Source organism: Octopus bimaculoides, chromosome 21 (assembly GCF_046866305.1).
Source record: "Octopus bimaculoides isolate indiv1 chromosome 21, ASM4686630v1, whole genome shotgun sequence".
Taxonomy (NCBI): domain Eukaryota; kingdom Metazoa; phylum Mollusca; class Cephalopoda; order Octopoda; family Octopodidae; genus Octopus; species Octopus bimaculoides.
Window position 1 is genome coordinate 10,534,033 of NC_142948.1, and position 26,500 is coordinate 10,560,532.

Below are 26,500 nucleotides of genomic sequence, written 5' to 3' on the forward strand. Positions count from 1 at the left end.
CTCAGTAGGACTTATATTCTGCAAAACAGCTTTCTGCAATATATCCGTTTTCGTCACCCAGGCCTCGCTTATTACTATATCCTACTATATTTTTTGCCACAGCATCCTTCATCATGTGTCTTTTGCCGGTATTCGTAGTATTTCAGTAGCTACATTCATTATTTCTTAATATATATATTTTTTCACACATTATACATGTTTATATCTTCCAGTGCTTTGATTGCTATTAATTTTTAATTACCCTTATTAAATATACTTCAATGTATTAAATACCATTTCCTGTTTCTATTCTTGATATTATTTTCTCTACATCAAGCTCTCATTATAAAAAAAAAAGCTCTTCATTCATCGTCATTTACAAATCTCAAACCAATTTTTAGAAACTCAATTTTTTCCTCTTTTCCTAAGAATTCTCAGTTTCTTTGACATGTACTTTACCAGCTACTGGAATTATTAGATCAATTAAAATACATCCATTATTCCCTCGGTGCCTTTGATAAGAATATGAATTCGCAATATAATCTGTAAGAATCGTTAGAACAACGACATGAAAGAGCTTGTATATCTTCGTCTATTCCCTTACTGTCTTAGTTCAAATGCGACGAGGATCATCTTCGCTTTGAGTTATTTTTAACAAAATATATACAGTGGGAAGGCTGAATTTAATATATGAAGAACCCCCCTCCCCAAGCTCTATGAATTCGCTTCTGCATTTCAATGAAAAGAGCAGTTTTTTGTTTAACATTCATTTTATTATTTACAGAGCTACTCATATTCTATTATCAAATACAACACAACTCGATGTTACTGTGTGCCTTCTAGATTAACGCATTTCTGAATTCTAACTGTTGTGTTAATTTCATCGATTAAACAGTTCCAAAAATGTATATCCTTGTTCCTAAATCGAATTGCTAATACGAACACAAAAAAAAAAACAATAAAGATAATTACGTCTTATACCCACGGAGGTTGGCATTTTTAGAGCAGTTGTTAATCTATTATGTCGACCAAGGGAGGGAATTTCACCTTGCCGAAATTTGAATTTAGAATGTAAAAGTTAAGGATATGACACTAGGCATATAATCCGGGCTACTACTGTTTATGCAAATGTTCCCACTTCATCGAAAATGTTGTAGTTGTCTACAACAACTTCTAAAAAGAGTACTATACTTAATAAATAGATAATTTCGAGTAAAACCACCAATAGAAAAAAAATATAACCAACAATTACGTGTATTCTATCTCATGCTGCTGTGGTAGGTTATACCAAGGCGAAACATGCCGCTCTCTCAAAATAAGGGTAGAAGAACATTGCAAAGCTGTGACACGAGGTGATAAACGGGTATAGCTGATCATGTATGGAAAAATGGACACCACCTCCCCCTGTGGGATGAAGTTAAAATAATAGGCAGAAATCAGCTCTGGAAAATACGAAAACTAAAAAAAGTAGCATATATGCTAGGATACAACAACCTCTTAAGCAGACGGAGTGCAAAAATGAATAGCATATGGGAACCGGTATTAAGGAAGGATACGAGAATATTAGATTTATAAGCCCTAAAATCTACACTATAATTGCCCACGGGCATATGGCGTAGTGCTTAAGAGCGCGGGCTACTAAACTCAAGATTCTGAATAATAATATTAATGATGATGATATCGAAAAATACCGGAAAAATACTGTGTGTCAAAGCCGGAAGTCTAGAGTAGAAAAATCAATATAAGAGGTAAGAAAATAAATATTTGAAGAAATAAGAATACCAGCAAGTAAAGGAAAGGTTAAAAAAATTGAGGTGGGTAATTTGTCTAAAGTTGTTAAGAAGAAAGACAATCAGAAGGCGGGAGAAGAGGAGTATATTGTTTAAATGGATGCTTACTTCACAGGAGGAGATTTAGTGAATATTAAGGTAGAGTAACTTCACTGTGTCTACAGTAAAACGCTACTTGTATGTAGTCATACGTAAGCATTTATTCAGGAAATGTGTTTATGAGAGATTTAATGGTTAAGGGTAAGGAAAACAGAAAGGGAAGAGGTTAAAATTTAGAATTGGGAGTTTTGGGGGCTTGGTGGAGTAGTTTTATCACAGAAGGCAAGGGCGAAATGAGGGAGAGGGATTGGAAGGATACATTCAAGAGTGACCATAGTTGTAATCAAAGTTAGTTGCTTTCCACCTCATAGTAAATATCAGTATACGCGCATACATATATATTCACGGTATGCCCAAAGTGTCAATAACATTTATTCGCATTCATGTCGACTCCAGTTGCTAACCGTAGACTTCCTACTCTTTTGCTCTTTTTTTTGTTTCACCACTTTTAGTCGAGGAAATCGACCCCAGGACTTATTCTTTATAAACCTAGTACTTATTCTACTGGTCTCTTTTGCTGAACTGCTATATTACCAGGACGTAAATACCCCAGCATCTATTGTCAAGCGACGTTAGGAGGGACAAATACAGGCACACACATATATACATATATACGGGAGGTATTGGTATTCAGAAGACCAAATGTGGCAGGTGACGCTATTTAAGTGTTATGGAAGGACCGCAATTAAACTCTCGTTTTCATTAGGATACGAGTGAGGAGTCTAATGTGGGTCTTGTATGAGCATGCACACGTTTACATATATATATTTAACACATAGACACACGCATCAACTATCTCTCTCTCTCATATATATATATATATATATATATAAATATATATATATACATACATATATATATATATATATATATATATATATATATATATATATATATATACATACATACACGACGGTCTCCTTTCAGCTTCCTTCTACCAAATCCATTCACAAGGTTTGGGTCGGCCCCAGGCTATAGTAGAAGGCAATTGTCGAAGGTGCGACACAGTGGGACTGTACCTGGAATCATGTATTTGGTTAGCAAGTTACTTACCCCAGAGCCACTCCTGTGCCTATATAATTTCTTATTTCAGCCTATCGAAATTCGAAATTTAGAAAAGCCTAAAACCGTCGGCAATATGTTATTATTGTTCCTGAACGTTGTCTTTTTTATATCTTCCACGGACTGCTCCAGGCTTGCACACTCCCTCCACTAAGATTCCTGTATCTTACAATTACATATCGATATGTGTGCATGTGTTGTATAGCGTGCATGCGTTCATGTGTGTGTGTGTGTGTGTGTGTGTGTGTGTGTGTGTGTGTGTGTGTGTAAATACACGTTGTAGACTTTCTATAATTATTAACCATGAAAGGCTCGCGTCTAAGGTTATTTACTAACGTTGACCTTCGGTCAGTCAGTGTATCAGTACATTCTCTGCTTTATATTCATACTTTACCACTTTGAAGCTTAACACACTTACACGTAATTTGCTGTGCTTATAATCGATTTGCTAGCGGTACTTCATCCGATGTGCAAGTCAGTGGTTAACATTAGTGACTGCTACATATCACACCGTTTTTGGCCTCCAGGCACTATTTTAGTTATGCACCGAGTTTCGGTGTCAGTGTTATTGCGTAATCCAGCATTCTGCCTTTCAAAATAATTTAAGTGTTACAATTTGAAAACTCAATTGTGTAAAAGATGGGCTACACAATTTTTTTCTTCTCAATAATACAGATGTGCTTGTCAGTTGCTTAACCTTAACTACCTGAACCACTTGGCGTTAACTTAGTGGCTGACAGTGTGTGCATATCTGATCGTGAACAGAAATAGTGGGGGAACATGATAGTTATGTGTTTGAGACGAATTTGTTGTGGTTTCAATAATTCATCTGCGGAAACATGGGTGTTTCGATCACCATCCGTAAAGACCTCTAATTCAAGGGACTTTTAAACGCGGTCATCTAGTCAATCTGAAGAAAATTGTAACAAGGCCCTACCTGGAAGGTCATGCGCTGTTTATCTTCATATGAGATCACCATTTCGTGCACATGTAGTTGTAATGCATATGCCTGGTGTACAATAATAAGGCTTGTAATAATGATGACTTGCTGGCTGTTTGCAGCTGACACTTTCAACCGTAATCATGCCCGGCAAAATAACAAAATGCAGTAAAAATAATTAAGGTTTAAAATTTTGGCACAAGGCCAGCAATTTAAAGAAAAGAGGTATGTCAATTACATCGCTCTCAGTATCTATCCCGAAATTATGGAAGGCAAAACTCTCACCCGACGGCGTTTAAAATCAAATGCCACTAAGCGTTTTGCCCGTCGCCGAAACGATTCTACCAGCCCGATGCCGTTACTACTACTACTACTACTACTACTACTATGACTGCAGCTGTGGTTGCTGCTGCTTCTACTATTACAGTTCTTACTAACTCTACGTTGAAAAAAGTTGAATAATTCTTTCTTATATTGCAAGATACTCATTCGCTATATTTTACTCTAACGCTTTCACTCAAACTCTCACATATTCACATACCTATACATTGCAAGCACGAAGCACTCGGCCTTCGAGTCACCATGTAATTTCTGCCGATTATTAATAGGAAACGTGCACACACACACATTTATGCGTGTGTGTGTGTGTGTGTGTGTGTGTATGTAGATATATATATATATATATATATAAGCATACATATACACACATATATATGTATGTATGCCAGGGGCGTGCACTCTCAAGTATGCAAGGTATGCGCTGCATGACCTGTGATTTTTTAATCCATATCATCGGAAAATTAGATAAACTAGTTTCTTTGTTTGAAAGAAAGTCCGTTCAGGTGTTTTCGAAATATTCTACGTCCGCTTCCCCTCTCTCAGTGACTCGTACTTCTGCTTTGAGAAGACGCACGTGACAGACACTCCCCCCTTTCCATCTCTTTGTTAGTGTAGAATTGTTGCTAACCTCGTTCCACTTTCTGATCCGAACAAATCCAGTCACATAATTCCCGAGTTAGCCACCTGGAATGGTGGAAAAACCTGACGGTAAGTTTGAATGTTTCTTCATCCAAAACGTCTGTTTGCACTATTTTATTTTTTGGAATGTTCTGAAAACAAAAATATTATCTATATTATATTACTTATTTCAGAAGATGCTAATTAATCTTAAATTAATTTAACGAAGGCTTGTTTTTCTGTTTTGTTAAAATTGACTTACAATTTTCGCAGACGCTTATACGTGTGTACTTATATAAGAGCAGCCTTTTTCGAAATGTAATTTATAAACCATATTTTGAGAAATAGTTTTTCGAAAAGTGACTTCGCTGGAAAACAATTAATGATTTGTTTTTTGTTTTTTTTGTGAATTCTTCCTATATATATATGGTAATCGTATGAGAGAGAGAGAGAGAGAGAGAGAGAGAGAGAGTGCATGGAGCACTCTATTATAATTCTTCAAAAAATATGAAGGGAAATTTTGGATAATATTATCAAACTAGATTTATTCTGTTAGATAAGTATCTCTCACGTATTGGCTTACGAATTTATGTCATGTCATAGTCTGTCCTTTCAAACATGGATAATATATTAGGGTGGCGAAAGTACTCTACATTTTAAGATGTGTCTGAAAACCATTAACGATATACAAAACACAAATATTCTTTTCTCCCCTAGACACAAGGCCCGAATTTTTTGGGGAGGGGTCCAGTCGATTAAATCGACACCAGTACGCAACTGGTACTTAAATTATCGACCCTGAAATGATGAAAAGGAAAGTCGATCACGGTGGAAATTGACCTCAGAGCGTAAAGACAGACGAAATACAGCTAAGCATTTCGCCCGGCGTGCTAACGTTTCTGCCAGCTCACAGCCTTCAAAGCACACATATTACGTTATAATGTATCGTAGGTTATTTATCTGATAACGTTCAGAAATATGACAGAAAGTATATTACTGCATTACACTTGATATATTTGAATTATTTCATTCTACTCTGGATTATAACTTAAAGGAAACATCTCACTATATTTTATTGGTAATGTATTTCATTGATTAATTGGCATATATAATTTTCATATCTCGTAAAGAGATTTTGTGGATTTTTAAAACATAATTTGAAGCAATATTTATCAAATCAAAATCTTTCACAATTTTGTATATACATATAATACACTGATAGGTACGTATACACACAAAATTGCATAGACGCAGGTGCGCTTACACACACACACACACACACACACACACACACACACACACACACACACACACACACACACAATCACATTTATAAATCCGTCAGTATTCTATAGTTACTTACCCTCATATACATTCATTTCTCACTTCATTACTCTCACTGACACACAGACGCCATCCACATTGTATCTGCGTTTCTCTATCTCTGTCTTTCTGTCTCTCTTTCACCTACTTTATTTCTCCTTCTTTCTCTACAATTATTGAACGGAAAACGAAATATTGTAATATAATCATAAAAAAAAAAAAATTCTAACTACCAAGAATTATATTTTTAAATTTTAACATTTATATTAATTATCTCCATAATAGATTTTAAAGGAATTATTTAACTCCCAAAAATTTCAGTAAGGAAATATAAGAAAATCTGCAGCGATAATCTATATTGAACATCAGTATATTTCTATATTAATTAGATTTGCCACGAAGTACATTCTAATACACACTTTCCCTTCCATTCTGATTGCGTTCAGTGTGTGGATCCGTCGACATCTTAGTTACCTCATAATTGTCACATTGGGTATACTAAAACGTGCAAGTCGCTGTACGATTAGTCAAACTATTTATTATTGTAATCATGTGTATTGTAACATCAAGAAAATTTCAAAAGATCTTCTATATATAATGAATATGATTTTAATATGGAACCCTAGAAGAGGGAATTTTGGTATGAATATGTAAAAAACTATATTATCCCAATGAATACATATACATATTTTCTTGCTTTAGATACTGCCTAAACAAACTACAACACCTGAAGATATATTGGTTCTAATATCAGAGACAATCGCAGTTTCTTCTTGTCTAATATGTTTGTCAGGTTGATTCTATAACCTTGCATGAATTCCAAGAAAAAAATTTGAACGAGTTGGTTATCCGCGTATATATATATATATATATATATATATATATATATATATATATATATATATATATATATATATATATATATATGTATATTTGTACATATACACGCCCACACATGCGCACACGTGCATATATAATTTCATAGACATATGCCTATTACATTCAAAGGAAACATTGTTGTTGATAAAACATGCAACAGCTATGAGATGCTGCAAAACAACAAAGAATCTACCAAATCTTCAGGCTGCCCCGTGGTGAATAAGAGCAAATATTGACAACCTTAGTATTTACTCTTATACAAATGGTGTAGCCGGATGAATTGAGAGATTCTCTGCTGTGATTTTTCAGTATCTTATAAATATCGTACTCTCTACGTACTGGCATGCTAGAATTTGCAATGCAACAGAATCTCGTACATAAAAGAAAAAAAAGAATGTTTTGATACCGTATAATAAATTCATTTGCTTTTATTCCTCTTTCATTCCTATTTTACATTTCGTAGAATTTCTCTTCTAGTTTCGTAATTGTTAGAGCTGCACATACCCAAACGTCATTAGACTTCGCTACATTCATAAACGTGTTTGTTTACCTGTTCATTTGTGCTTTACCATCGACCAATTGATGTGGTGTGCCTCCACTTGTTATGCCCCGATCTAAAGCGATGTTTTTAATGTATATACGTACGTATGTATGTATGTTTCTATCTATCTATCTATCTATCTATCTATCTATCTATCTATCTATCTATCTATCGTATGTATATATATATATATATATATATATATACATATCGATCTACCTTTCTACGTATCTATGTAGCTCTGAGTGCGTGCGAGTGTTTGTGTGTGTGTGTGTGTGTTTGTGTGTGCTTCTGTGTGTGAGTGTGATTTTGTGTGTGTATGTGTGTGTGTTTCTATACATAAATGTATATGCATATATTTATACAGACATTTATACTCACACACAAATATACATGTTTACTTATACCTAAATGTATTCGTACACCCCTCTACATACACACGTGTGTATGCATGTGCGTATGCGCTCGCTTGTGTGTGTTTGCGTGTCTACAAAATTGTGCCCGCCCGTGTGTATGTGAGTAAAAATGTGTGTGAAAAATAAGCGATATCAAATGACACGGATTCTTATAAACTGCTGAGTGGGGAGTACTTAGACGAAAATCTCTAAGGATACACATTAAAGGCATAATAATGTTTGCCAAAGAAATATCCGCAAATGCAAATATTTATTCGCTATGCAAACAGTGTAGAAGTCGACAGTTTTTACATCTGTTTGTATTTTGTATGTGATCATATCTTGCTATATCATTCCCTAAAGAATAGAATAAATGTTTTGTTTACTTAGTTTGAATAGTATCCAGGAACTGTTTCGTCCTTTTATTCCCTTAGTCAGCATGACAATACGTTCTATCCATCCTTTTTGTTAATATTTCCTTGTTATATAAATCGCACGCCATGTCACAGGTTATCGTGTTTTCTTTAATTCCTTCCGCTATCACAAGCACTTCCATATTCTCTCTGCAACGAGAAAGATAAATAACACTTTATTATAAAATATCGAAAGTCAAAACTGTGTTTAAATTGAACTTATATATTGCACAGTAGTAACGTCTTGTTACACTAGTATTCAAATATATTCTGACATATAAGCGTTAGGCTGTGAAATATCTATGCAAATATGTGTAGACACACACACACACACACGCACACACACACACACACACATACACACACACACACACACACACACATATATACAGGCACACACAAATCGAGAAACAGGCTGATAGATTGTTTGATAGTGAGTTAGAGAAATCTAATATATAAAACGGAGATGTGTGTGTATTCGTTTTTCATGTGAAAATGGCTTTACCAATTACTTCCCTACTTGTGATGCATGAATAATTTACCCTCGGGTCTTCATTTTATTCTTTCATTTTTTATTTTTTTTTATTAGATACAAAAAGATATTGCTTTATATTTATGATTCACTTCTTGAAAAGGTTTCTCAAAAGGTTTAAAACAGCGAAGTCCGAATTCTCTGTCTGTATTTTAATGTTCGCTACTTGTAAATAACTACGATAAATTACTGAAAGAAATATTTACGAAGTTAACAAATTTAGATATTAAGTACACGATTTTATTTATACGATTTTTTCATTCCATGTTTACCTCATTCATTGTTTGTAATATTCTATTTCCGTCTCTCCCCCACCTCTCTTTCTCTCTCTCACACCCACACACACACACCCACACCCACACACACACACACACACACACTCACTCCAGTTTTCATTTCATTCTGAACTCGCACACTTTGTTAATTTCCGTAAAATTTCTGTTTTTATTTTCTTCTTGCACACCGCGTTCAGCTCTAAGTTTTTGTAGGCAGTCACATACGCACTAGTGTGTTTTTTATGTACGTTTGTATAGATTAATGTGTGTGTGTGTGTGTGTGTGTGTGTGAAGGGGTGTTATGTCATGTATGCTTTGATAAATACGTATGCATACATTTATTTTCTGTGAATATGTGTGCGTGTGAGACAGAGTGACGTCTAAGTGGCACTCTCCTCCTCCTCCTCCTCTCTCTCTCTCACACACACATAAATAACGGTAGTGTCACAGGTTGAAAGATTAACGAATAGATTTACATTAAAAAGAGTGACAAGCATGTGTATAAGTTAGTTGTAATCAAAATTTAGTAACGACAAGCACAAGAGCAACAACAAAATAATAATAATAATAATAACAATGATAATGATGAAGATGATGATGATAATATTAATAATTATAAAAGTAATAATGATAATAATAATAATGCACATCTAAATGTGTATGCGTGCGTCTGGGACATTATTTCGATCTTTCGTTTAATTTGTAATGAATGTTTCGAAATATTAACAATTTCCGACGTACATTCTTTTAGATATCAGTATTAGCTGAAATCCGTTTACATGTTTTGCAGCACCATTCTTTATTACCGTCTTCGCAATTTTTAATCTTATAACTCTATATTTTCAGTATAGTTATCAACTTGATTTTAAATTGTAAATATATATTTTCTGTATGCAAATTGAAATTTGTGGATGTTATTTCAACGATGTACCAGTTATTTCAATAGACTGCATTTGTATGACATACATTTTTATAACATGTGTATAAATTGTTACTATTAACATTGTAGTGTAACGGGTCTGATTTGATATTGATTTTTAAGTTGCTGTATACCTGTACAATATACTTTAATCTAAGCGTTAGGTTCTAACATATTAGATCACGTATAAAGTAAAATATTTCGACGCAAAACACTATTGGTACTCACAGTATACACGAAACGTTTTCAAACGAAATTAATTGACAATTTCACCGGAATAGAGGCGTTTGGCAATATAGACTGTCAAATTTCCAAAGAAAGTTCCGTTCAAATTAAATTTATTTGCCAGTAATTTCGAGAACCCTTCGGCAACTCTTATCGTATTTACTTGAACATGGATGCAATAAAAAGTGGGGGAAATGTCTCTTTAGATGATGGCAATTGTATAGAATTGTTCATTCACAACCAACTTAGAAGGCTGACAAAAGAATTTTTCCTATGATTTTCTTTGTTTTGTAGGCGTAAGGGCTTGTTTTGTACTTTACCACCAAATGTGTAGCATGTGATTTTTAAAACTGTCTCCTGTGTCACCGGTTTACTTCTCGTTCTCTCTCTTTTCACTCCCACCTTTCTTTTATGTCTTCAGTTTAATTTAGCGGTTTTCGGAAAACATGACGTTTTGTTCCCTTACAAAGACACTGCTAACGGCGTATGTTATTATGTCAATACTTACCACAGTTTTGCGCGTAGTTGTCGACAAATTAAAAGTCCATATTCGTGCCAATATATCTCGCTAAGATTCTATTGTTCCCTAGACGTGTCCACTGCATATCAAGCTTCATTTAATGTTTGTCACACTACTTGCCTCATCTTCCATCTTAAAACATGACGAAAATTTCAATATGCCATTCTCCCGTCGAAATGCGAGAATCTCCGTAACGCAAACGACAAGGTCACCAGCTAATTTTCTCAGCAATTAAAAGTATTCAGGTTCCTTATTATCGGTTCCCAGATAAATTCGACAAACAATGAGGAACAACTGCTCCTTCCATCTGATATCCACTTTGCCTTTTTTTTTTTTTCTTTTTGTCCTTGCGTTGATTCCGTAAATCTAAATTCTAATATTCATTTCTCTTCTAGGCACAAGGCCTGAAATATCTGGGGAGGCGGGGCCAGTCGATTATATCGGCTCCAGTACACAACTGGTACTTAGTTTATCGACTCTGAAAGATAAAGTCGACCTCGGCGGAATTTGAACGCAGAACGTAAAGACAGACGGAATACCGCTAAGCATTTCGTCCGGCGTGTTAACGTTTCTTATTTCTTTATAGCCCACGAGGGGCTAAACATAGAGGGGACAAACAAGGACAGACAAAGGGATTAAGTTGATTACATAGACCGCAGTGCGTAACTGGTATTTAATTTATCGAACCCCGAAAGGATGAAAGGCAAAGTCGACCTCGGCAGAATTTGAACTGAGAACGTAACGGCGGACGATATACCGCTAAGCATTTCGTTCGGCGTACTAACGTTTCTGCCAGCTCACCGCCTTTTAAATTCTAATACTAATGCACAATGAAATGCTTTTGATACTGGTAGTATTTTCAGTCTGTTTTCCTTTCTATTTTCAACACCGTACTATTAGTATCTTTGCTTATGTATGTAACTATCCTCGAAGCTCACTGTATGTTTAATAAATAATTTTGAAATTACTGTATCCGAATTTTGACCTTAACCAATGTGATGAGCTCACCCTCCTGTGATTTCTAAGGCAACTGTCTTGCTTACGTGTAACTACTGCAAATTGATGCACATCAAAATGTGTAAACATGTCTGAGAATTCATAAAGAAGGACATTATCATTTCAATCAGGAAATGACGACGTTTCTGAAATGTTACAGAAATGTGTACAACGATAAAAGAACAGGCAAAAAGAAGTCAAATTTTTACATGCTAATCTTTGAAGAAGATATCTTCTAGGCGGACTGCTGTAAGTCGTGACCGCTCACATCGAATGAAAATATTAATAATTATGGTTATATTGACAAATATAATCAAGCAAATCTGATGTGTTATGCAAACACAATTTTACGTCCCCAAAGTGACTTCAATACGGAATTAACATATTCAATGTACACTACTGACACCATACAAAATATTTGCCTAATAAAATAACATAGGCTGCACAAAGCATAATACGAACACCACCCAACATAATGACGCAACGCGAATTATTATCTAGCTCACGCAACTAAAATCTATTTATAAATATAAATATGCGTGGCTGAGTGTGGTTATACATCTGTGAGTGTGTTCATGTGTATGCGTGTGTTTGTCTATGTGTTCATTGATGCACGTGTGTGTGTGAGAGAGAGAGTATTGATGATAGGCTCACAAAGCAGCTTTGAATGATAGTGATGTACAGTGGTAAATATTTTGTTCGTGTACTTTGGGACATCGAAAGACAATCCGCTTCTCAGCTTTGTCTCGAGAGATGACATTCACTTTATAAGCATTGAGGTTGTAAACAAACCACTAAATTATGAATAGTGTCACCGGACCGCAGGTTGCATCCTTTTCTGCGTCCTTACGCGTAATCAGTCACTCATAATTATCTGTCATTTATGACCGCAATAAGAGCGTTAAATGAAAAGTTAACACTTGGCGATGTCTGTTCTTGTGGAATCACCTAAATGTACAAATCCTTCTCACATCAATTGACCACAAAGCAGTACGAGTCATGTGTATTGTTGAGTGTGGCAAAGTAGAAACCTTGAGATACATCATCGAAGGTACATGACATCACATTTACATGTTAGTGTAAATAGTAAAGTTTCTTTCTCGCATCATGCCGTCTCTTAAGGGCCGTTTTCCCAGTTTCCATGGCGTATTCATTCCCACCTCAACAGGACGTCGGTCCGTTACAGGTTTAATCATTTGTGCTAGCTGGGTGAAGGCTTACTTTAGACTGGGGTGCAGAGTTTCTCCTTTCCCTACCCACTGTCTTCGGCGCTTGACATTTCTATAGAGAACACATTCCTCGTCACTAGTCACTCATAAAGCAAATTGTGTCAATAACAAGAACAACAATAATAATAATGATGATAATGAGATGCTCAAAAGACAGCTTTGAATGATAATAATGTACATTGATAATTAATTTGTTGGTGTACATTTGGACATACCACATGAGCAGAAGGGTTACAAGCGTAAGTGCATAGGTACCAAAGTTTAACTCCTGCCAGACAAAACTGTACTTAGAGACTGCAAGAGAAGGAAAACGAACTTAGCCCTGTCATGGAACGATTATCGTAAGGCACACGATATGATCCCACATTCTTGGATTATGGAATGTATGAACCTATTATATTGTTTACCATCGTCACTGAATTCTTAAGCTGTTTAACAAAATATTGTATTTTTCCTGTATTCCATAACGATAGCGTGACTAATAATGTTATGATATTTCTAATAACGAAATGCTTAGCGTTATTTCACACGTCGCTACGTTCTGAATTCTAATTCCGCCAAGGTCAACTTTGCCGTTCGTCCTTTCGTGGTCGATAAATCAAGTACCAGTGAAACATTGAATTCGATGTAATCGACTAGTCCATCCTCACCTAAATTCAGCCCCAATGTGTTTAGCAGAACAGATTATTATTATTATTATTATTATTATTATTATTATTATTAATGAGGGTATATTACCGAGTGGTTGGAGTTTCTGACGACACGATCATGAGATTACGGTTTCTATTCATAAACAAGGTGGGACATTGGATTCTTGAGGAAAACACATTATCTCACGCTGCTCTGCGATCCCTTCGACAGCTGGCTCGCTCGTGGTACACTTAGCACCTACTCAATCAACGTTAATCCGACGAAGGGAGCAAGCTAATGTACAGCACGTATATTTGAACACTATAAACAAATCTGTTTGGCATCTCGCTAGGCAAAATCTGAACACCTATAGATCGTCTTCGACGGGTGAATCCATCATTATTGTTGCATTAATATTACTTTCCATATTAATGAAAACAAAAAAAAAAGGGATGGGGACTGTTATCCATACGGAAGTATTATACATCTATTTTTCTCTCTTTTCTTTATTTAGCCATAACAATAATACTATATTAATAATATTAATATTATATACACACATTGTTCGTGCGATTTTTTGGAAGGGCAATCTATTTCATAGAAGGCTTTAGATTGATTTGAATACATACGAGGAGGGAATGAAGCAATATTTGATGTTCTGATGAATAGAAAATGAAGCAACAGTTCAAATACTGAGCCCACAACATTCCATTGACTAATGCGATAAAGAATGCAGAGGTTGAAATCTAAAGATGGGAAGTACTTAAAATTTCCTGCATGCTTTCGTAGAATTCAACATCATATTTCTAGGAAGCAAATATTTCAGGTGATTGAAATCTCTCTTTGATCGAAACGGAATAATGTTTTCCTGTAATAAATCACTGTGATTTGGCATTTATGCGTGATTAAGCTGTTGTGATTCATGCATGTTTATACCGGTTGGTTTTTTTTTTAATATTTTCCCTCATACAACGGTACCTTAATACATACGCACAATTACATATAGTTATAATGATAGCGTATACATGTATATACAAATGATGGATAAAATAACGTAAACACCAATGTTATTTCGCTATGTTTTTTTTTATTATCTCTATGACATTTTCAAATCTATTCTCATCCATCTATCTATTTATCCATTCATCTATCTATCTAGCTAGCTAGCTTTCAACCTATCTTTATAGATTCACTTTCTCGGTTGTAACCGTGATGAGAGGGTCATTACACTTTATATATATTTTTGTGAAAAGTACTAACTTTTAAAGTCTATTGTTAGTTGAGTTGACGAATACGATTTTGTTTTCACATGATGTCATTGTTTTGTTCATCAGTCAAGAACACAAAGAGCTGTAGTAAACCTCAGCCTATTGCTATTTTTGGATCGATTCATTCATCTATCCATCCATCCATCCATCCAGTCAGCAAGCCAGTCAGCCATCTATCTATCTATCTATCTATCTATCTATCTATCTATCTATCTATCTATCTATCTATCTATCTATCTATCTATCTATCTATCTTTATGTACATATATATATGGGTGGAGGGACAGTAACATTTACATTATACAATATCGATCTGAGTTTTTGCCTTTTCTGCAGATATTTCATAAAAATAACGCAAGATGTGCGATCTATCTTTTAGACGCGCATTCTCTAAAATCATTCTGGCATTCCAAAACTATGATAAAACTAGCGCTTGCAATCGTAATTGCGGATTGAAATCAAAACTCCCAGAAAGAGACCTCAGAATAGGGAAACGAACTTTGTCTAAAAGCCATCGATCTGCAACATCAACATTACTACACCATCACCTTGTGTCAAACAAAGCCGTTCATCGTGAAGTCTATAAACATGTATAATATGAGAGGGCTGAAATTATGAAACGCCTTGTGTCCTCCGCCAATAATGATAAGTGACAAAAAAATGATGTGGAGATTTTCATTTCGTGTGATTCTATCCATGTTACCGAGTTCTTTGTCTGCATATAGTTTTAGGAGAATTGTTTTTGGGTTTTTTTGGGTCCTTTGTTATCTTAACCGGACGACGTGAACAGTATAAGAAAAGCATTATCACATCTAGCTTTCGTTATCTTAGTTCTGAATTTTGACACACGAGGGCAGCAATTTCGGAGGAGGAGTAAGTCGATATCATCGTCTCCAGCATTCAACTGGTACTTCTTTTATCGGAAGAGCATAGTCGACCTCGCTGGAACTTGAATTCATAATGTAAGAACGGATGAAATGCGGCTATGTGTTTTGCCCAGCCTGCTATCGAGTGTAGCAGATCACAGCCTTAGCTTTCTTTATATTACTGTATTGTATATATCTTATGGCCAAATGTAGGCTTCGAACGAGCAAAGTATTCCGCAGTGACTACCTCATTCTTCTATGTGCAAGAAAATCACTACCGTATTATCCAATACGTTCTTTCCTAAGACGGTGCTGTATGGTTGTAGGTAGATCCTATTGCTTCATTTTCTATGTTGAAGAAATACGCAAATACTCCCCTGAAGATGAATGCAAGTATTTCTAGATAATCATCAACGTACAAGCTTAAGTTTATCTTTTTTTCAGTGCTATGACAGATCATTTAATTTCTCTCTGTTTCGTTTGCTCACTGAAGTGTACTACATGCAAATATTATAACTTTCACTGTTGTTGTTCATATATAACCCATCAATCACTGAGCTATACTGAAACAATACAGTGTTCCTTCAGAACTGCAGGAACTACCTAAAACCATATCATTGACAGCGAGGGCTACTAACCACAAGATTCCAAGTTCGATTCCAGGCAGTGATCTGAATAATAATACTAATAATAATACTAATAATAATAACATCGAAAAAATACCTTGAGAAGGAAAACCCAGGTTCGAAATATCCCCAAGACACCTGATGAATACTGGAGGGTTTATCATCCGAAACTTTGTGTCAACAACAATCAAGATTAGGACAAATATCCGTCAAATGTAAATAATGTACATAATTCCTCATTTCTTAAATATAGAACTGCTGGCTGAGTAGATTGTGATTTCAGAGTGATTTAGAAAGAATTTACTGAGAATATATTTGACTGCATATAGGAATCAGTACAATCTGTCATTCTTTCTTCCTAGTTCTGGTGTACCTGTATTTCAAAAGGCCTGCTTTGTCACACTCTGTGTCACGCTGTACTTCTCCGAGAACTTCGTTAAGGAGCTTTAGGTGTTTTCCCCACAGTAAACACACATAACACCCGATCTGGGAATCGAAACCGCGATCCTAGAATCGCGAGATCCGCTGTCCTGACCACTGGGCCATTGCGCTTCCACACACACACACACACACAAATATCATTACTATTATGTTAAACAATCGTATGTCCAAATGCATGTTTGTCAATATTTATTCTTGCTTGCATCTGCCTGTCCTTGTAATCAAAATATCCTATCTCCAGCTGCTTGAGATGCCAAGATATCAAAAATTGTCAAAGTGTAGTAAAAGTTCCTACGGAATGGTGAAGCTATAAAACTATAAAATCGTTTTCTTAAATAGCAACATTTAACGACACGTTTAGACAAGAGGAACAGTATATATATATATATATATATATATACAACATTGAAACTCGATAGAACTACACTTCAGTCAACAGAAGCTAGAAACATCCTGTATATTTATTCTCCACCATCGTCTCCTATTTGTCAATACATTTTTTAGCGATTGCGAAAAGGTATTGCTGAGAGTAGGACATTAAGAACTAACGCCTTGAGATTGGATGGCTTGTGACCTAAGTAGATATAATTGGAGGCTTTTATGACTGATCTTTGATCTATTTCGACTCTCAGGTCATCACTTTTTTCTTTAATATTCTTTTCTTCCTTTATTGTTGGCATTGTCATTCACTTGATGCTCTTCTCTGAACGCACCTACCCCGTGAATGTACTTAAATTTCATATCTGACGTTCCCTGTTGTTTTACGTCAGTACCATCGTCCCCATTTTCGTCAATACCTCTATCATCATCTTCATCAAAACTATCCACATCCTTACTACTGTTATAAAAGTGACAGCATCATCATTTGGTTTTAAAATACATTCCAGAATGAAATTAAATTAAATTCAATTAAATTTTTCTTCTATTTTCGTATGTGTTTCTTGTAGGAATTACATATACATCAGGATTTCCCTACCTTTTCCGTCTCATCTTTAACACATATAATGACTTGTGCTGCTATGCGAACGTGTACAGTACAGTTACTATCACCGGATTTTAATATTCCTTTTCTTACTGTAGTGCGCTATGAATTTTGCCTATATTAAATGTTTATATCAATTGTCGTTTATATAGTACCTGATAAATAAGGAGTTTCGCATCAACTAGTCTTCGTTCGTGAATAACATGATGGTTTGCGACACTTGTAGCGCATTAAACCAATGAAGACCACATTTTCCCAATGAGTCCACAACGGATAATATACGGTATATATTGATGCTACGAAAGGTTCAATATATATATATATATATATATATATATATATATATATATATATATATACGTGTATACATATATATATATATATATTGAACCTTTCGTAGCATCAATATATACCGTATATTATCCGTTGTGGACTCATTGGGAAAATGTGGTCTTCATTGGTTTAATGCGCTACAAGTGTCGCAAGCCATCATGTTATTCACGAACGAAGACTAGTTGATGCGAAACTCCTTATTTATCAGGTACTATATAAACAACAATTGATATAAACATTTAATATAAGATCTGGGGGCGTATATCTTGGAAATCCGCCGGCCCAATGGTTTCCCTTCATGGTAGAATTAAACTATTTAAGCATTTTATCTGATGAAATTCATCGTATGTTTGCGGAACTGTTTCCGGAGGGAAACGCAATATTCTAGGATGGTAATGCACACATTCACACAACTCAATTTGTTACTGAATGGCACGAGGAACATTCTAGTGAAGTTGAACATCTTTTCTGGCCACCAGATCTCAATATTATTGAACATTTAGGGTGAAGTTTAGAAACATGTAGAGTAACCAAGTTTAGATAGTTTATAGTAACCTAAAAGGAGACTGGAAACATTTAAAACACTTGAAATAAATTTGTAACGATTATAAGATCTTATCAACATCTTCAGCGAGGTTTGCACATTATTCCATTTAAGAAAGTAAGTGAAATATTCAAGCACAACAAAAATATTTTCCTAAATATTCAGAAATCAAAAGTTGAACTCTGCAGAGAGTACAAGTCATATTGGTGAAATTTAGTTTGATCAACAACTTCAAGTATAGTGAATACCTTCATTTCCGTGCTATACCATTACAGAAAATCCCAAAATAGAAGCACATCGTGAATTGCAAAAAAAAAAAAATCCGTCAAAAATGGAAGTGAGTTACAATTTATACAATATACACCAATACAGTTATGTATAAATTCATGGGAGTTTAGAAGCGTTTAGTTAATTGTTTCGGAGGCCTATTTATTTGATAGGCAGATATACACACACGAAGCTCTGTAAAAATGAATACATACATCATTGGATTGTAGAAGAAAGTTAATTTCCTGAACTCTTATAACCTGGTTAATAAAATCAGATATACTCGAATATGTAATACATTTAAATTGTATATATTTGATATATATTTACACACACACACACACACACACACACACACACACACACACACACACACACACACACACACATGATGTATGTATGTATGTATCACTATGGTAGCTATGATTCGAGACACCGTTCGATTGCCGGAAGGATTAATTTAAGAATCAATATAAAGAAAATGGTGTAATATGAAATTATTAGATATTGCATTAGTAACGTAACTATATACCTATATATGTGTAGATGTGTGTAATATGCACTGGGAGTAATTTAGCGATGACAATGATACACATATGGAAAAAAAAATAATCACGATGAAATTGGTGTGACGTGTGAAAGCGAAAAAAGGAAAATTTATTAGAGAAAAAAGTAAAATTCATATAGAGATAAAAAAAGAAGTAAGCAGTAGCGAGGAAAAGATTTCATAATAAAATAGATGATTAACTATACCGAGTAACAGTGTTCGATATTAAAATAACAATAATACATTAACGATGTGAATAACGTAAGTATACTGTTACTTGGAAGAATTAACCGTTCAGATATAAGAAGTTAATCTCCCTCTCTCTCTGTCTCTGTATGCGTCTATATATCATAGGTAACCCGACAATTTCCTTCCCATAGATGTGTGCGTTTGTTCACACGTTCAGACATCCATATGCATATTCACTCAATAGCATACTTTAACGAACATACCTATGCATATACATACATACATACATATATATATATATATATATATATATATATATATATATATATATATATATATATATATATATATATATATAAGACGTTCTCCTACAGACTTCCTGTGAACTAAATTCACTCATGTATCTTTGGCTTGACAACCCGGTATATTAGTAGAACTCATTAGCTCAATGTGTCGCACATTCAGAACGAACTCGAAACGACGTGATTGTAAAGCGAGTTTCTTAACCCCGCCTGCATGTTTGACACTTACCATTAGCTACACTATGGGTCAGCTAGTGCATGATTTAATATTGAACTATTTATTTCTGATTTGAGTCGAACTGTTGTACGTAAAGCTTCTTTCTGTGCTCTACATTCATGATTGCTCCCTCTTCTGAATGACTTGCAGCTGAAAACGCAATAAAGAGACGAATATAATAAAAAAAAAAAGACATTATCTCACCTAATGATTACAATGATAGGTATAGAGCCTTGTTACAACATATCTTCAAGTACGTAATGTCGTACATTTCTGATCTGCTGGTGTATGTAATCGCTATGTCGAATATAGTTTGTACAATACAGAAAGAGGGGATATGGCATTAGTTTCCTATTTAAACATGATTCTTTTAGCAGCCACTCTGCAAAGTTTCGAAGCGGTATTTTTGTTATTTCTTCCTGCGTATCACTGTGAAAGCTTCTATGTTTCTTTATCAATGAATCTTACACAGAATAGCCTGCTGTTTACACAGATAACGATCAATAGATTGCGTTATTTTGTTCTTTCTTAATCATAGTAGGATTCTATTCAACTCTGTACAAGCTTTAGAAACAAAATATATCATTAAATACAAATGGGTGTGGAAGAATTGCTTAGAGGAACACAATTTCCGAGTAGCATTAACATATTGCTTGCATTTAATGATAGGTAGGTGTCGTAGAGTGTCGACAAAATATACAAACACATGTCACAATTACGTAATTTTTCTTCGCATGATTCTATGTTTTAAATAGGAAATAAGTAGACACAATGAAGTCAATGGTATATACGGAAGAAATACAATTGGGGTTGTTATTTCTACGTTTCGGTATTATTTAGCTGTAGCTCTGGTCTCTGTATCAGGCATATAACCAGATATGTTGAAAGTCTTAAAATCTAATTTCCTACATTTTTTTAATGTAACACCATGCTGCAATATTCTCGGGGGTCGAGCTACGAAGTAATGTCTCTGTTAATCTCTTTCTTCCACGCTTCCAGTCCATCCCCCCTCTCTCTCTGTACTTGTTTGAAGCCCCAAATTCCATGATGAACTATGTCGATAGTCAATGTTTACTGTTTTATCAAATCTACCTCTCTCTATTAAATACGTATTATAGAAATATTTCTTACTCTCTTTATTAAAATATCTTCTATTATGTGATCTACATCACGTCTCAGCACCATCCCACAATTTTGAGACTTTATTATAGTTCCGCAGGGGTCGACATTTCATTTTAACGTTTCAAATACCATTTCAGTGTAATCTATTTACTCCTCCCCGTCATTGCTGGCCTTGTGCCTAAATTTGAAACCATTATAATCATCATTATCATGATTTTTGCTATTGTGTTGTTGTTGATGTTATTATTATTATTATTATTATTATTATTATTATTATTATTATTATTATTATTATCATTATTATTATTATTATTATTGTAGTTGTAGATGATGTTGTTATCATCCTCATCATGATTATTATTAAAGTATCGAAATGGTAGAATCGTAAGCACGCGGGGCAATATGCATAGCGGCCTTTCGTCTTATTACTTCTGACTTTAAATTCCGCTTAAGACTGGGGACCATACCCAACACGAAATTTCAGACTTTGTGCCAACGGTAGAAAGAATTATTTCTATTATTAAGATGATTTATTGTTATTTAGTTTCATTCAGGAACTAGTTTATTTCTTGTAGAATTTATGTGGGTTGTAATCTACTGCATGTAACCGTGGGTATCCACAAATCTTGAACAGTCTTTCAACTGCTTAGAACCCTACTGATAATCTTTGCTGTCCCTAAGCGACACATTTTCTGTGGGAGGTCTACCAGTCATTCTATTCCAATCTCCTGCCATTTGTCTATATATTTGCTTACTGTTCCCAACGTATCGATTATTATTACTATTGAGTGAGAGAGCAGTGCATGCCATCAAAGTGACACTGGGGTAAAATATATGAAGCGCAGTACACCCATCATGACTACCCGTCTGATAAGGGTACACCAGGCACATGCAGAACATATGTGCGTGACATGGTGATCTCATATGAAAATTAACAGAGTTTAACATTGCGGGTGGGGGCCTTGTTACAATTTTCTCCGGTCAAATAGCTCATCCCGCTCAAAAGGTCTCTGAAGAATGGTTTTTTAAGGGTGTTGAACGAGATACATGTTTTCAAAGGTGAATTATTCAAACACCAAAGAATTCCTCTCCACACAGGGCTAATATGCTCCCAACTACTTCTGCTCGTGATCAGAGATGCACATATCGTCAGCCAATATGGGACATGTTCAACTGGTTAAGGACAAACAACTGAGAAGCAAATATGTAGTATTGAGCTGAATATTTGCTGTAGCCCATCTTTTATGTCAAGGCAAAACAATACACATGATAAAACCAATCAGTTAAGATGAGAACCCATGAAAGCCACTGTTTAGTACTGCATCAGGGAATTTATTAAAACAACAACTACTACTACTACTATTTATTATTATTATCATAATTATTTTCCCCTCTTTATGACAGGTTTTTGTTGGAGATCCTGGAGACTTGCATGCGTACCAGGCTTGCTACCCGCAGCCTATGGTACCATACTAACCGTTCTGTTCTTCTATATAATACCTTCATCTATATAGTATTTCGTAGTTAAGTGGGTTGTATCTATATACTTTTTCAACTTCCCTCTAGAGTATTCATGGCTCAAAGGGGCATGCAACATTAACTATATAGCATATTGCAGATGTACCTCTAAATATGTGGGAAGTGAATGAGTACATTTATGATATGTGAACGATTTTTTATGAAATGTCGCTTGCCGACATCTTTTATTTTTGAGGGGATATTATTTGAGTAGTTATAGTGGCTTTATAGCGGTTTTGACTGCTATTTCTAGACGGGTAATTGTTTTTATAACCCTCTCCGTTATAATTGTGATTTATTCACAATTATATACGTTTCTTTCTGGAAATAAAGGTTTTTGATTGCATATTCTGGCCACTGATATATGGATAAATAATTTTGAATAGTTTACGATACATCCTATGTAATGTATTTTTACATTCATTCCTCTACACACGTATATATATATATATATATATATATATATATATATATATATATATATATATATACATATATATATAATGTTGAAAAACATGCACACACACATATATTTACACACTAATGCATACATATAAATTAATACTGTTCGCATTAATTTATGCGTGACAACTTCATTTAGATGAACACTTGTTCATTGTAGAATCCTGTAATCTTCTCGATTTTACTAAGACGTATTTATATGTATTTAAATCATGTAAAATATTATGCAATTAAAGGAAAAAAGGACGACATGTTTTGATTCTTCGAGATGTGATCTGAATATTTTCCTACGTCGATCTTTGTATTTCATCTTTCCAGCTTCTACAATGACTTAAATATTTGCAAACAGTAATCGAATGTTTAAAAATAACATGGGAATTCAGCGTTGGTTTGTATGAAGATGATTACAAAAACTACAGCAATAAGACAAGGAAAACAGAAAAAAACTGAACCTGCTTAAAACATATTCAAATATGTCAATTTACATAATTAAAGAATATGATGCCAACTGCTCAAAATACAGAATATATATGTATAATATAATCTACAAAAACCGATTTTAAATTCAACAGCTTTCCTTTTCATTTCATATTAGTTTCACGAAATAGAATATAAATTAAGAAAGATGGCTAGAAATGAAGATTACAATATTCCTATATAGTCACTCACATTCACACACATACACATAGGCAGACACATATATAAGATTAAACAGACACACAAACAGACGTGCATGCCCCAACTCAAGTATTCACACGCATATACATATATACATACCAAATACATATGTACATATATATATATATATATATATATATATATATATATATATATATATATATATATATATACACATATATATATATGTATATATACATGTATGCTAACATATATATGTATATATATATATATATATGTGTGTGTGTGTACATATGTATAGGGGGAGAGAGAGAAAGCGAAGCATATATATACAAACCTACTTGAACGTATATAAATGCATGTATATATATATATATATATATATATATATATATATATATATATATATATATAGGTATGTATGTAATTTGTATGCAGATGCATACTGACGTTAAAAATGATTACGTTTCTTTAGCCAATTCCATTACTTGGCGACCATTTTAAAGGGTGTACTTGCATGTGTAATCCTATGTGCGTGTACGTGCGTGTATATATATATATATATATATATAGATATATATATATATATATATATATATAATGTATATATATATAGGTATAGATATAAATATATACATATACACACAGACAGATTGACGGACACACACAAACGCACACACAATCACACACACACACACACATATATATGAGTATGTGCACGTATATATGGTTCTCTACTTCTATTTGTTTAGTAAAATCACTGCAGAGTTATTCATCATGAAGTTAGCGAAGCAGAATTCGCTATAATATTAACGGCAACAATAACGAAATTGCTATGTTAGGCAAGAACTAGAAATGGAAAAAAACCAAAAAGGATACATACATATATAAAGAAAGTTAGAAAGAAAAAAAGAAGAAAGAACGGATCATATAGCAAAATCTGTAATGAATAACATGACTGCAATGTAAAATAACAGAAATGCAAATAATGAGAAACAAGAAAAGCAAAACAGAAAGGAGAAATACAACGCAGAATTACATCAGGAATGATATAACAAGAAATAAAAGAAGGACATTCTTAGACAAGAAATATTATGGAAGAAATCAAGGGTATAAAAAAGAACCTGAAAATATTCACGATATAATAGAAAAAAATAATAGAAAAATGAAATTCCAAAGAAAGACATATGCTAATAGTGAAATAAATGTGAAGTTTTCTAGAAAAATAGTGATCTCCATTCAAAATAAGATTTACACTTACCCAAAGGGGAAAATATCAAAGTATTTAAAATAGAGCTGCTGCCATTTTGCGTGTTTATTTTATTTTATTTATGTATGTTTTTGCTTTAAAAATTCTGAGTCTAACGTAAAAACTAATATTGTTTTAAATATTATTTTCTTCCCATTGGCAGAAGGCTGAAATGTCTGTTATTTATTGTATCAATGGATATAAAAATGGTAGAAAGGAATTGTTCCTATCGAACTATGAAAGTACGATGACGCCGTCAGTTGACATAACTATATATTTTCATACTGTATATATAATGTGCCACCAATGAAGTGCTGATTCTAAGTACATGTACGCGTCCATATAGTCAAGTGCTATAATTGTACTTTTAAGAAAACACTAGCTCTGTGTCTCCAAAGGAACGGAGCCGCTATTTGAAGTCAATGTTTCAAATTCTCCTACATTTTTCTCTTGCGAACATATTAGGTTGGCAAGAAAGTAATTTCGATTTTTCCGTGTGGAATAAAAGTAAGATTTTTTTTACATACAAAAGATGAACTTTAATCAAGTAAATATTTTCCTTTTGTTCCATGACCTTTTGCCATCTTTCTGCCACTTCATGATGCCGCACTCGTAGAACTTCTGATCCTTATCAGCCAAAAACTGGAGCAAATGCGGTTTCAGTAGGTCGACCAGAACGTGATTTCGTCTTAAGATTGAATGCCAAGTGATGGTGATTTGAATGAAATATCTCCAGAATGGAATTTTTTATATCATTTTCCACATGTGCATTCTGTTATGCAATCAACAGCATACACATCCCATATCTCTTTGGGAACCTCAGCAGCATCTTGTCTTTATGGAAAAAAATATGGTGAAAATGTTCATTTTGCACTCTGTGTTAAAATTGACACAGGACTAACAACCGTAAACAAAATTAAGCGCAATTTACTTCGAAAGTAAATTTAACGTAATGGCTATCAAATGTGAAAAAGGAAGAAAACCATAACATTGTCAAAAACTCGTAACCATATACGCGAAAAATGAAATTGTATTCTTGCCAAACCAAAATAATATTCATATGGATAAAATACGGAAATCATTATGAAAGGAACGGCATAGACTGTAACAGCTACCACTCGATCTCTGTCACTTATTTGATCGAATTGCTATGAGAAAAGAAACAAAAGTTTAAATGTGATTCCTATGGGATATCAACTATGGAATGCAAATGATATAACTGAA

The 26,500-nt window shown here is 34.2% G+C and overlaps 1 long non-coding RNA gene across 1 annotated transcript in view; it reads left to right on the forward strand.

The window, feature by feature from the left end:
• LOC149131489 (uncharacterized) overlaps positions 1 to 26,500 on the forward strand; it is a 518,316-nt gene that overhangs the window by 74,548 nt on the left and 417,268 nt on the right. The gene's annotated exons all lie outside the window — the stretch shown is intronic.